The sequence below is a fragment of the Styela clava genome, chromosome 8 (genome assembly GCF_964204865.1).
Source record: "Styela clava chromosome 8, kaStyClav1.hap1.2, whole genome shotgun sequence".
Lineage (NCBI taxonomy): Eukaryota > Metazoa > Chordata > Ascidiacea > Stolidobranchia > Styelidae > Styela > Styela clava.
This window is the reverse complement of record NC_135257.1, coordinates 7435156-7450600: the sequence shown is the minus strand read 5'-3', so window position 1 is coordinate 7450600 and position 15445 is coordinate 7435156. Positions and strand designations below refer to the sequence as shown.

General features: G+C 36.5%; 1 long non-coding RNA gene across 1 annotated transcript; it reads right to left on the bottom strand.

Moving 5' to 3' along the window:
- Positions 1 to 212: 212 nt before the first annotated feature.
- LOC120346388 (uncharacterized) lies at positions 213 to 4121 on the bottom strand. The gene is made up of 4 exons (XR_013477568.1): positions 4070 to 4121; positions 2915 to 3033; positions 946 to 985; positions 213 to 353 (listed from the first exon to the last, which is right to left on the bottom strand). It is a non-coding gene; the product is annotated as an uncharacterized LOC120346388 (long non-coding RNA).
- Positions 4122 to 15445: the final 11324 nt, after the last annotated feature.

Here is a 15445-nt window from a genome sequence, read left to right as displayed (position 1 = left end):
TGCTGCGAGACTGCTAAAACAAAACTTATGGTGATATCTTCCGTTTTATATTTCAATTTTAATATTTTATAATGCCGCAATCAAGAAATTGGGTTGCGGATTCACCTCTTTATCATTTATTTCTTCACCGATGTTTATAATATAGTATTCTAACTTGTTTGTGATGAATGTAAATTAGAAAGATTTAGAAGATTTTAATAACATACTTGCTCTTTAGACTCAATGCATCCACCTCTCTCAGTGATGCATAATCGGACAAATAACTCCGCATGTCTTTTGATGTATAATTGTTAATTGTCTCTTCCGCTTTCAAGAAGAGTTTTAGAAAGCTGAACTTTATGCGAGATAATGAACTGTAAGTAAATTTTGTATAATATTGATTTGAATAAATATAGTTGTTTGAACTAAGTCATTATTAAGTTTTAGATTTATAAGTTACGGAAAATGTAATTTGACAGGAGCACAGAGAAGCTATGCTTATACTTTGGATACATAAAATAAAAATATTAATTTTCCGTTCATTGACAAATTATTCAGTTTTTCCCCTTATTTACTAACATTACTTTGGAATGAATGGTGTATAATATTGCAACACATCCTATAAATTTTATTTATATCCATTGAAAAGCACGTTGAAAATACAGCTATTAAGAAATGTAAATATCAAAAATAAGGCGGAAAAGATAAAATTCAACAAATATTTCTGTTTCTAATTACCTTTACGCCCCTCAAAAAATTGTCCACGCTATTGTGATAAGCTATGCTTATTCTAAAGATACAAGGACGACAACTTGTATTGATATTCATTTACGTTCATTCTATATTATTTGCAGATTTTCAATATTATAAATATTACTTATTCGGAATGATCTGTCAGTGTGCTATGTTGTATCTCATTATCTAAATTTTAACTAGTGAATTATTTATTAGGGTGTTATATTTTACCTTCAAGTTCTCTATAGTCTTTCCTTCCCATCCCAGAGACCTGAAAATATACATTTATAAACAACTTCAGCCAAAGACATTTTAGACATTATATATATAAATATAAAAACTTGACAGATCATAACTAGGGAATAAACGATAGAGAAATAAGGAATATATTCCCAGATTCAAACACTTATGAGCATAAGGCTACTAGCAATAGGGATATAGGCTGACTATAGTAGATTTACAATTGTTGGGATCTCATATATATATATAGTAACTTTCGAAATTTTAGTTTGGGACACAAATCCCATTGTTAACCAATATTAAAGGGTGTACGATTCCCGGTTATATTGATGCATATTGATGCCATTGATTCTACTCACTCATATAATAATATACTCGTTGAAACTCAATGCGAGTTTAGTTCGAAACACATGTGAACACGAAGGTCATGGTTAACTAGTATCAAAGGGGGTAAGATACACGATTAATCAAGTCAAGTCAAGGCTGGCTATCGAGCAGCGACACCCAAGTTCCTAATATCTAATTTAAAAAGTAAGAATTCTAGAGTTTTGAAACTACTATATCTTATATTGACGGTGAGTACCGTATATGAAAGAGACCCTTCAGTAGAAATTATATAGGAGAGTTTACATTAAATAAGCTCTTCCTAATGCACATGATTAAGCATAACATGACGTGACCCGCACTAACAATAGGGAAAATATGACACATATTTCTATGTCTCTATTTTTAAATAGTTATGAACATGGATGGTGTGATAACTTAGGACTTTCAGCAAGGGGATAGTAATCAAAAAGGAGTTTACACTTGGTTGAATATAATTCATACAGTATCGTTTTTGGAAATTTTAGTTGAAACACGAGTTCTTTAAGGTGTAAGATTAACGGCTATCTTAATTCACATAGTATGACTCACTCTTATAATTAAATTTGGGGCGATTCCAGTTTGAACTAGTTGGGAACATCATTGGCATGGATATCAACTGTGAACTACCAGAGCGTACAGGTCACAATGAGCTACAATTCCATTTAAAAAATTAGCCTGATTACTTTATATAGTATGGTAGTTAGTGTCAACTACCATTTGTGGCAAACGCGCTCATCAGATTAATGAAAAAGGCCAGGACTACGTTTCCAAACATGTCAGACATATTAGTATATATGAGCACCCTATGATAAACAACAGGTTAAACAATAAGTTTTAATATTCGCATGGTTTTTAAGTTGGGGTTGTGTTTTCACCGAATTACACTTAACGAGGCATAGTTTAAATTCTTCCAGTATCTCTGCAGATATACACGTGCTGAACTAAAAGTATCACTATGAAAAAATTTCACTGTTTGTCGTAATCACAACGTGACACCCTATTGCGGTGAAACGCGTTTTATTCATGCTGGCCCAATAACCTTTAAATAGACTGACATTGCAAGATAGTAATTGGCCTTTCGGTTTGGAGGATTAAACGAAACGACACAGCAGATGGGACAACACAGCAGTCAGCCCCTGCGCTGTACTGACTATGCCATTATTCACCGGATATTGCTACAGTTTAATCGTAGAACAGAATATTTAATTCCGCTATTCTACGAAATGAGCATGGTTTGGTTTAACAGATTTTGCCATAAACAATAATGAGCGCGCATTGGTGCCCAAACTGACAAAAATAAGATCAATTTAATGCATTCCTGTATCTCGACTATTGGGCGGGAACAGAAAAGTTCAATTTTTATTTCTAATAAACAGCCAGAATAAAACGTTAGTTGTGCGAATCATGTTATGATGAAATTTTGAGGTTGTAATTTTTAGAAAATTTCATTTGACACACAAACCAAAACTGAGCTTATACTCAATATATTGAAAGTAATATTTGTATGTAGATTTCCCGAAAAAAATACAATACATCATTTATTTATACTATAGACATCTAAGTTTAAATAATTTCAAATGATTTGGTTACATACTTGCTCTTCAGACTTGATAGGCCTCCATCTCACTCAGTGATGAAAAGCTGGCATTTGACGAATTTCTTTTGGTACAATGATAAATTGTCCTGGCAACTTTCAAGCAGTGTTTTAAAAAGCTGAAAATCAATATATATGTCATGATTTTATGCAAGCCAATTCTAAATTAGAATTAAACTAAATTTCGTTGAGCCAACTATGTCATTAGGTAGTTAATTCAGACAAATGCTATTTGACAGAGACACTACAAAGCAAAAAATAGACGTTAGTTTCAATAAAATACGTAACGGGTAAATTTCGACATTTGATTTCATAAAAGCCAAACTTTTCTCCGATTTTTTTTTTCAATACACAAAACTAAGAAAATTTAGACGAATAAAATTTATTCAGCGATTGCCATTAAATTTTTAAATATTATAGATTACCATAGAAATTGCTTTTCATCGACTCTACAGTTACAGGTATATGTAATCATTCAAATTCATAAATTAAGCTCAATATTTTATAACATATCAGCTGTAGTTTTCAAACTGCACGAATTGCTTATTATTAATTATTACAATAAAAATAAAACACCCAATGAACTTTTATAACTGTTTCATGGATGATATGACTAATTACCTCTGATCAGTAACTTGTAGAATTATCACATTGTTCACGGTGGCGATCGCAAACTGGAGATCGCTATCCAGCAGAGAAGCGAGCAACGAATTTTAGGGGGCGCAAAGAGTACACCAATTTGATACAAAGTAGAAGGTACTATATTTATAGTACTATTTCGGACTTCTGCTTTAAAACACAATTATTGGAACTTGTACAGAATCTAAATCTTAAATTTCGATAGAATGCACTCGATCAAATAAGCAGCATAACAATGTTGGCTTGCATTGAACTATTTAGCATTTTAAACGTGAACGTGGGTCTTACTTTTTTGAAATTTTGATTCGAAAGACAATTATTAAAACTTGTGAAAATATAAATCTTACAATATCGAGGGAAAACACACGATCAAATAAGTGGCAATGCCGACTTTGATCGCAAGACCCGAGACGCAGGGCGCTCGCATCTAATTGTTTAGCATTCTAAACGAAAACAGTTGTGTACAGGAATAAAATAGGCGTCGAAAGTCAAATAAAATGTTTAAATGATATTTACTTGTAAAATTCCTCGTTCGTTACTTTGTGTTTTTGTATCTACAACCTTTAATAGTTTTGCATCTGAAAAAAAGGTAAAATATTGGTAAATAAACTGTCGCAGAACTGTAGCTAGCATATTCAATGAACAGCGGGACTGAATCTATCGGATCTTTTGCACAAAGCTCCCGCTACGTTTTAAAATGACATATTAGTAATTATCGATTTGGGGTTAGGAATGATTTATAAATTTAATTATTAATTCTCTTATTCTGAACGTTGATAGGGTCTTTGTACAAAGATCCAAACTATACACGGCCATCATCCGGTAGTATTCGTACCAAGATGGCGCACAACCTGAACCCTAACCAGGTACACATACTGTGTTCAGGTTGAGCGCCATCTTGGTACGAATACTCTGGGAGCACCCTATACACAATAAAATATGAAAGGGAAAAGGCTACGGCAAATCTCCAATAAACCATTAATTTTGCGCTACATTTGCGAAAGTTTTGAAAGTTATGCATTACATTCATGTAAATCTTGTCCTGTTGAATGCAGCTTACGTAGTGACGTAGATCAGTATATTACGTTTAAGTTTCTTAATATGATAAGTCTATGTATTGCCATATAGCTTTTAAGTTCAACCAGTTGTGAGAAAACGATGGAACCCGATGTTAGTGAGTTCGATACAAAAGAGAATCACCCACCAATCTAGACTTCTGTATTAGGGTAATAATTCCAATTCGTATAGGCCCGAAAACCTCTAATTTACCATTTATACAATAGAAAAATGAAAGCAATAGAATAGCAATGAAAATTATAAGTTTAAAGAACATTTAGCTCACCTGAATATTGTTTCGAACTCGCTGTCATAACCCAACAGTCAGTTTATTCATACATCCTACACAAAATCAAACCTTATCCTACGACGAACATTTGTGACTGCGATGTCGCTTGTGGCTTCCCGCGCACCAATATTTGACGAAAAAAGCTAACTGATTGTTGTAATCAAATCTTTTTAACTGATTACTTCAATTACTCCAGGTTGCCTTTTGGAACCGATCACGCTTCTAACGCGTGATGAAGAATAACGACGTGTTTAGCGTTATATCAATGCATTCTCTAAATTGACGTACAAATCTTAGCTCATTGACTTTCGCAGCCAAGAATGTTTTTATACAATAACGTGCCGGCGATGTCCTTAAAAGTGGAGTCACAATGTGACGTTGTTTCGATGCCTACTGCAGGGCTACTCAACTATTTTTATCGAAGGTCCGAAAACAAAACTTCAAAATTATTTGGGTCAGGTCTTTCCAGAAATGATTTTCGGCATCCTTAAACGAGCACTTCCTTGACCGACTAATGATTAGTAGCAAATTAAAATTGTTTATTATGGTGTTATAGTTCTTTTCGTATATATTCGAAACCATGAAAGTCATCTCATAATAGAAAATTCAATAACTGGGGCTAATGATCCAAAATAAATATATAGGTGCGGTCCTGGCCTACAGTAAAGGTAATTTCTCAGCCAAAACCAAACGACAGAGACATAACATCAGCAACAGCATTAACCACGGTTCTATGTGAAGTAAATACGGTAATTGACTTCTCAAGACAAGTGCATACCGACGACAACGATTGATTCACATATTTGGTGTTATGGAGCTCGTGAAGAGACTGTTATTTACGGAGCCCCACAATGAGAACGTAACAAAAACAAATTGTTACTTACCGATTAATATTAATGAGTGATTTGAAATTACTCTATTTAATACCTCGGATGTATTTGCTGCTTCTTAAATTTTAATAATGTCATTTTGAGTAAACGAATAGTTCGCGGAGACTCTAGTTCTGTATGAAGCACTTTGAGTCTATCTCTACAGTAGACCTCTTGGTAAAAAGCGATCATGATACAGGTATGTACGGCCAAACAGAACAATCCTGAGATTTCGTCATCCAGCGTAAGGGTATAGACGTATATTAATGTGTTTAGTATCTATGTCAGCCAGTGCACTGCAGTGGACTATGCTCGCGTTGAGTGGCGCATCGTGCTAAGCCTTAATACTACGCTTGATTTCTAACCTAAGATTACCCCGCTTAGATTCGCAGGTTCAAATCCAGTAGGGGATAATTTAGCACCAGAAGATTGCTGGCGGCTTCCTCCCACCATCCCTACCCTAAGCTAGCGCTTCCCAAACTTTTTTCGCCACGGAATATTAATATTTTTTTTTTTATTTACGGATCAGAGTTTTTCCAGTCTCGGATCAGTGTAATAAAAACACGTCATATCCGAGTCATATCGGTATTACGCTTCATAAGCATGCCACTGCGTAAGCAGCGGTTATACAGATAAGGCGGCTTCCGTATTCGCTATGCATTGCAAGGCAAAGACTTCGGCCCCGGGCATCAGTACATGCTATGTGCCAAATAGCAGGACGTCTGCCCAGGGCTTCCGTCAATGCCATGCTTAGCACAGCTCAACTTCCGCCACCTCTGGCTTCCGTACAACCTGTGTGAACGTGTAACACGCACACAGACTGACATCCACCGTGAAGCTTCCGATTCATCATTTCCGTGGAAAGTTGTGGATGGTATTATCGGGGTTAAAATCGTGTTTTTCTGCGGGTTTTGGCGTTATTATTGGGCTACCATTTATGGTAGTTGAGTTTGTTCGTAGTTTTAACTTTGTTCAAACGAAGAAAGTTATCAATTTCATAGATACCCTTTTAAAATTCTTTTCCAATTTTCAGTTATTCCCAGGAAGTGAGTGTTGCCGAATTTATGGTCCATGAGAGTAATGAAGTCCGTGAGGTTTTTAATTGTTTTGGCCAGAATTGTTTCTTCCTTGGGGTCGATGTAATATGTAGACATCTATGGCTGTGTATCTGTCTCCGAATATGTAGCCATCTATGGCTATCCGGTACGAGAGAACCCTTTCTGTGTTGGTGAATTTGGTTCGATATGTTTTCGTGAGTAAGTGAATTTCTTCCCAATTCAGATCCAGTTGTTGTTGATTTGTGTCGATTGCCCTGAGTTTATGGTAGATATTTTTATGTCTCGCTAAGTCCCAATCATTTTTCGTAAAGTCCAATTTTTTAAAGGTATCGAGGATGTGTTGCCATTGTTTTGGGACTGTGGGGCTATGGGGCTATGGGGCATCGAATTCGTATACAGATCCCTGTTTACCAATCTGATCCTGGAGCCCAAGGCATATAGCGCCTCTTGATGCCAGAATAGGGTTAGGGGTCCGCCCAATGCAAGTACACGCATTTTCTCTACTAGGCATGCTTTGCGGGACTCCATAAAAATTTAAAACAGGCACCTTGAATTTCATTTACTGTTTTGGGGGGTATTGGCTTAACTCTTACATGAAATATTACTATGGACATTATTGGAGAGTTTATAATAATTTGTTTGCCATGCCAAGTAAGATTGCGAAGTTTTACATAGTTCAGTGTTCGAATTATTTTGTTCTCCAGTTCCTGCCAGATTTTATCCATTCCTTTGTTTCCGAAGTGTATTCCTAGTATTTTGGTGTTAGGTTTTATATATGTTTGGTATGGCGAATTGTAGGTTGATTTGTAAGAAGATCTTGTCAGGCAGAGTATTTGCGTCTTTTCTATATTGGTTTTCTGTCCAGTCGCCGTTTCGAATCGATGTAATTGCTTAAAGATTTCACTAATTGATGTATTATCCCGAACTGCAAAGGTAGTGTCGTCTGCATATTGATCAAGTTTATGTTCGAAAGTTCCTAATTTTATCCCGTGTATGTCACTATTTAAAATTATCGATCTGGCGAATGGTTCCGTACTTAAAGCGTATAGCATCATGCTGAGCGGGCATCCTTGCCTAATTCCCCGTCGGATTTCTATTGTTTTGGATAACCTACCATTTACGTCTACTTTACTTTTTACTCCGGTATACATGCTTTTTATTACTTTGAATGCCTTATTACTTATTCCAATTTGGTGCAATATTTTAAACAAAAAAACATGATTGACCCTGTCAAAAGCTTTTAAATTATCTATTAAAATTAATGTTCCGGGTATATTGTTCATTTTACAATACCTGGCAATTGCGTCGGTATTGTAATGGACATCTTCCATGCTCCTTAGGGGGAGTGAGCATTTTTGCGTTTTGCTGATAACATTATTTAATATCGATTCAAGCCGTTTCACCAGAATTCTAGATATTATTTTGTAGTCGGTGTTTAATGTAGTTATCGGTCGCCAATTTTTGAGTAAAGTTTCTTTGCCTTTTTTATAGATTAGTTTAACTTTGGCTGTTTTTGCAGAATTTGGAAGTTGGCCGAAATGAAAGATGTTGTTAATTAGTAGGGTGAAGTTCTTTTTGATCATGTTCCAAAATGTAATGTAGAACTCCTTTGTCAAGCCATCGAGACCTGGTGATTTATTGTCGGGCATGTATTAGATTGCATTGTAAATCTCATCTTCTGTTATAGGACTCTCCAAAATGGTGTTCTCATCATCTGTTATTTTTGTTCGGCTCATTATCGATATGTAATGATCTTGGCCTGACTCTTGTATGTCACTCACACCCCATAGGTTTGTGTAAAAGCTCTCGACTGTTGTTAGAATCTCGTCCTGATCGGTTGCCACAGTTTGGTTGTCGGTCTCTAATTTGTCAATGGTAATCTTTTTTGCTCTTTTTCTTATTCTTCCATAGAAGGTTGATGTTGGTTTTTCGCCTTCTTCTAGATCTTTCATTTTTGCTATTAGTGTGTCCCGCGCATTTTGTTCTTCTTCAACGGCCCTAAGTCGCATTTTCAATTCAACGATTTTCACGGCATTTTCTTGTTTTCCTTCGTTTATTAGTTCTAGGAGCGTTTTTCGAACTAATGTGGTTTCATTTCTTTTATTTCGGGCCAAATCTATTGAATATGCTATGGACTGTTTTTTAATTTTGAATTTTACATCATCCCACCATTCTTGTGGGGTATCAAAATTATATAGGCCAAAGGTCGCGGCTTGGTAGGTGTTTTTTATGACGTCATTAAAGGTCGGATCACGATATAGCTTGACATTATTCCGCCACGATCCCCTGCCCCATCTAACTTTTTCCATTTGTGTCAGGGTTACTACCGGACATAATAAGTGATCCGATACGGTACTGGGTACGTGTGCTATTGTCGAAATGATGCTGTCCAAATTGGTTGAATTATATATTCGGTCTATCCTTCTGCCATTGGAATGAAAATAGAAAGTGAAGATCTGCTTTTTAGGATATTTATTTCTAAAGGTATCTATGAGGTTGTTACACTAGATAAAATTTTTAAAAAATTTTTCTGGGGGGCGCAACTTAAAGTTATTATTGTTCGAGACGTCTACCGATTCCAGAGCATTATTAAAGTCCCCAACCAGAAGTATAGTCCGGCAGAATCGGGCCTTAACATTGTTTTGGGACATAAAGTTTTTTTTATTGTTTAGATATAATGTATATGACATATATAATGATACCCAGGTGGGTGTGGAGTATATAATGTTGAGCAATTTTTTTTAAGTGGATTTAAAGTATTCGGTCCAAGATGACGCACATCCTGAACCCCCACCTGGTAAGCATACAATATTCAGGTTGTGCGCCATCTTGGTACGAATACTTCAGGAGCGCCCTTTTGTTAAAAACAATTATTTCATAACTACATGGTTTAGTTTTGCATACATAGTAACATTGAATCTCCTTACAATGTCAGAAATTCAATTTTAGTAGAAAAAATGATAGTTTATTTCGCTAATACAAGCCAAGATCCATCGACAGTATCTAGCCACTTTCTATTGCGCTCTTCAAACTACATTTGCGTTGCTGCGCGCATTTCGTTTTCCTAGTTTAAGCTTAGGGACTTGGGAAATATTTTATTAGTTGAATTGGATTGGAATATTTGACCTCGTCTTTCACTCCGAACAAGGAACAAGGCCATGTAAAACCATCCACTGGTATCTAAAGATGTGTAACGTGTTTTCTTTTGGGAGAACCGCAACCTTTCAGAGCTACATTGATTTTGGCAAAATTAATATATCCTTGTGGAGATAGAAGGTATGCGTATGCGAAACCGAGATGTGCACCTGTTATGCCAACATAGTTGAGTCAAACGTTTTGAATACTAGTACATCACACACATTTTCCTGCGTGCTTCGGTTGTACGTAGTAACGCGCCCATTTTTGCGCACATGCATCAAATTCCACTTGATTATTGAGCTATAGGTTTTTGACGAGTTTTTGTGTATGATTCCATAGAATTTGTATGCTGTTCTAAAGAATATTAGTTTCAGCTTTTTCATTCATTCAAACCGCGTGTTGAAAGTAAGTTTTGTAATATTGCGTGTTGGTTTCCAACATCCTTAAATCGGTGATGCCAGTAAATCTTTAATACAAAAAGATCAGTAACATCTGCAATAAAAACAGCAGTACCCACTCAAATGACAGCTGGGGGATGGATACTCTTAGTATCTGATCCATCGCGTGATCCATCCTCTTACAGTCTTACCAGTTTACATAAGTGCCAATTGGTATCTGCGCTCAGCCTGAGAAAAAAAGTTTCGGACTGCAGTTGGCGTGACGAAATGTTTTTAAAGTTATATTCTACAATAAGATTATTTGATTGCATACTACTGAAAGTTCCGCCTCATATGTCTTTTCCCATTGCAATATTCCTTTACTGATATTCGATAATATGACGCTCATCTGACATAGTTCTTAAATTGTGTAGATGGGTATAATCTTTTCCACGCTGTTCAGATGGGAATGCGCGAATATATATCGGAATTGCTAATATTGGTTTGCAATGCGATGAAATCCCATCTTGGCATTTCTGCTTCTCGCAATTGCTGCGTATACTTATCGGGGAAGTTCTGTGGCGTGGTTATCAAATGAGAAAAAAAAACATGGGAGTATTTTTCTACTTCTCTACTACTATCAAACCTTGACATTTTGTGAAACCTTTTTTCCATGCAACCTTTTTTTAAAACATCCCCAACAACCACAATTAATTCTGTTATTAAACTTCCGAAAAAAACACATAAAATCATCAACAGATGCAATATCACCAAGTAGATATTGCTGAATTGATCTTTAATTTACCATTTTTCATTTTCATTTTTCAATTCTTTTTGGTAAACATGTTATCTATCGTAAATACAGCACATTTGACAATGTTGTAGTGTGACTTTTTTGGCCTCACATTTTTGATATTTGTAGTTAGGGCTCTTGGGGCTCTGTTAAACAAAGTTACATACAAAATATTGGTTGTAAATTGCAAAAACATGATCATGTTGTTGGAATAACTTGGCATTTTACCACCCACCCGTATATCATTCATTGTTGAGAATATTAATAAAGTCATAAAATTTAAAAATCCGTTTTCATGAAATTTTTGTTGTAGCTGAATTCCAGGGACAGCATGACAACAGGCAAGAGAAGCATGGTCGCCTTTTTTAGCTTATGACAGGGTTTCTTAACAGGGGACCCCGTCCTCCTTGGAGGCCGCTGATCGGTTATCTGGGAGCACGAACAAACAGATGGAAATGCGAATATATAATAACATATACATAATAATATAATGTTTTTTTATAGAAGAGAAGAAGTAAAAGTGTTGAGAGTCTTTGGTAGTTTGAAAAGCATTGGCATGGAACATAAGAATGAACTACATTCTTTCCCAGGGATATACTATAAAATGTAGCAATTTTCTCATTCTTGTTCTTGTGATATCATTATCTTTCACTGCGTCGTCGTGATCATCCCGCTGCATAACAATTCTCGCTAACAAATAATTGACTGTTCTCCACCGGGTGTATATCCACTTGAACCACTGGCGACTGCATTACCAGGCTTGTATTGTTAATTACAACAAAAACGAGTATTTTGAAATAGTACTCTTTATTTTACGCGTATGTTTCGACAGTATTTTCATATACTGTATATGGGTCGCGACCCAAAGCTGGGCTCAACAAATACCTAAAAGTTATTGATTTTATTTCCTAGTAAATTTGGTGCTTGCGTAGTTTGTGCACCAAGATTGCGCACAACCTGAACATAGTATTGCAACAGGTTATGGTTCAGGTTGTGCGTCATTATGATGCACAGGTTTGACGAAAAACACTGTTACAAATATCGAGCCGTAAGAAAAATTGCTCAAGGCTGCAAACTCCACACCCATGTAGAAATGATGGGCAATGACCCCAAGATGAATAATCACAGATATAAAAAACTTTATGTCTGAAATCAAACTTGGGCCAAAAAGGTCCCCTTATCTGCCGGACTAGTAGTTGAGTAGAGTCACAATAGAATCCTATAATATTCGTCAAAAGTTTGTAAAAATCAGTTTTAAGTGGACCGTTTTGAGCAGGGGCATAAATATTAAAAATCTTCACAGTTTTTTGATCTTTTTGATCAAAATTATATAGGCCAAAGGTCGCGGCTTGGTAGGTGTTTTTTATGACGTCATTAAAGGTCGGATCACGATATAGCTTGACATTATTCCGCCACGATCCCCTGCCTCATCTAACTTTTTCCATTTGTGTCAGGGTTACTACCGGACATAATAAGTGATCTGATACGGTATTGGGTACGTGTGCTATTGTCGAAATGATGCTGTCCAAATTGGTTGAATTATATATTCGGTCTATCCTTCTGCCATTGGAATGAAAATAGAAAGTGAAGATCTGCTTTTTAGGATATTTATTTCTAAAGGTATCTATGAGGTTGTTACACTGGATAAAATTTTTAAAAATTTTCTCTGGGGGGCGCAACTTAAAGTTATTAGTGTTCGAGACGTCTACCGATTCCAGAGCATTATTAAAGTCCCCAACCAGAAGTAGTTGAGTAGCGTCACAATAGAATCCTATAATATTCGTCAAAAGTTTGTAAAAATCAGTTTTAAGTGGACCGTTTTGAGCAGGGGCATAAATATTAAAAATCTTCACAGTTTTTTGATCTATTTCAATTTCTAGGCTATCACATCGATGTTTGATGTGCACGGTGTATGCCGTCTGCTGAGTCGAATTAGTATGTTTGGCCAAGATTAGGGTTCCATGTCTGAAATTAGTATAATGTTTTCCATTTTGTCTAATGTGTTAAAGTAGGCATCGTAGCCTTGATCACTTGCCCACTGCGATATAACATCCTTGTCGACCCTATGTGCTTCCTGAACACATAAAACTCTCGGCTTTTCTCGTTTTAGAAATCTATCAATGTTATTTAGGTGATGTTGAACACCATTGGCGTTCAGGGAGACAATCTTATACTTAGCCATATCGAGTTATATAGGCGGCCGAAAGGTCTAAGCTCCTGGTTGTGGTAAAATTAGTTATGACTCGTGATCTATCCATTATTATATAATTTTAGAAAATACAGCACTAGAACGTGTTTGTTTCGATTTATCGAGAGAAAAATCAATTTCTACTCACGTATGTTTCCTTTTTTCCTACCAGAATTGCAAGTGTTGACGTCTCTGATCCTAGGTCACGTGCCCATTGTATTCTTTTTCTTGCCTGGTGCTCTGTTGCTTTTTCCTTTTCTGGTTGTTTCGGAGGTTTCAGATGAGGAGGTATCTTCTCTGTTTCTTTTATTTGTATATTCCAAATTATCAAATGCTATTTCGGATAGATCGGAGTTTTCTTTAGATTCCAAATCAGCTGGGGCCGATAATACTTCTCTTGGGGTATCTGAAAATACCGATTAATTCAATGAGTCCAGGTATTCGATATTGTGAACCATAACTTTAACATGGGGGAGTCCTTTTGATTTAGGGTGGTACGGTGTATTTCCTATTGTTGAGGTGGATCTTAGACCAACTGGTTTATTTTGTTTCTTTTGCTGGACTCCGTTCGATGGTGGTTCGGGTTGTGCGTCGTCTTTTGGTGGTGTTTCAGGTTGTAGGTTTTCCTGAGGAGAATTTAGTGGACTTAAGACATCCTCACACACAGACCAATCGCTTAGCTCTTTTGTATTGTGCAGATCAGAGGCAGACGAGGAAAACTCGCAAACCGTGTCATTTTGGACTACCTTAATTATAGGGTTTTCCGATGTTTGTTTTTTGGTTGATTGGTCTTCATTATAATTAATTACCTTTCGTGTGTTGTCGAGTGCTTTGTCTTCCATGTTGTTTGTTTTCCTGGGCGTTTTATTACTTTGTTCTATAGTTTTACGAGGTGTATGCGTCACGTTGTTTAATTGCGGTCTTCTTTGTCTAGGCAAGGCCCATGCTTGAATCGGGTTTGAGGGCGTTGGGTAGTCCATCGCCCTTTGTTTACAGTTTTTTCTAATGTGCCCCGACTCCTTGCAATAACGGCATACTGCCTCTTTTTCGCAGTTTATGAAAGTGTGTCCACTTTCTAAGCACCGCCCACATGTTGGAATATACATCTCTCGTGGGAGATAGGTCTTACATCTTATCCCGTTTATCATAAGAAAGTCTGGTAATTTGTCTTTCTTAAAGTCTTCTATCAAGAAAGATGTAAAACCATTGTAAACAGCGGTACCTCTGTGTCAGTTTCTAATTACATTTCGAACTTTGCCACAGCCCAGTTGATTGATTATTGCGGCAACTTTAGCGTACGATGCTTCGTCAGGAATTTCTTTTATTGAGATCCGTACTGGGGCTCCACTGGGCAAAGTTATGGAGATTAGAGAGTCATTAACTCTCATTTCTCCATTGGTTGCATTTAGAAAGTATTTTGATTTTCAGTGGCCGCAAATGTGATAATCCATAATCCTTTTCGGCTTTCATATAGTCCTTTAATATGTTTAACATATTCCTTTGTACTATCGCTTTCTCGTAGTATACCCATTAGTTTGGTAAAATCCAGATTCAGGTTGGTTTTCATAAATAAAGATCTCGGTCTGGCATTTCTTGTTTCCGTGGTTGGGTCTTCACTAGCAGGAGTTGAAGTGACGGCTGCTGAATAATCCATATTCCTTTGCTTGTTTGTGTTGATTTTCTCCGGCTGTTTAGGTAAAGCTCCGAGAACCGAGAAAGGCTCCAGAACTTACCTTAATTATACAGCGAATAAACACTCATTTTATTACGAATTGTTATATTGAGCAATTTAAAAACTTGCAGCGTGAGCAATCTTAGTGACATCGTCAAATACCAACCAAGTCCGTCTAAGTTGGTTTTTCGGGACCTAGCTAAAAAAACTGGATTGCGCGGCGTTAAGTCGGCTCTGCGCTTCGTCACTATACTGTCACATGGCCCACGCTTGAAAACAGACGATGGGGTTTACTAAAATAAAGGCACAAAGCGTTAGAAAAGGGGTTTAAATCTCGGGATCCCATCCCCAGTTGGACTAGCTGAAAAAAACTCATAAACGTACTGCTATTAGATACAAATATACGCCTAAATTGTTCTGTGAGCCGCACGGATTGTATCAGCATGACAGGG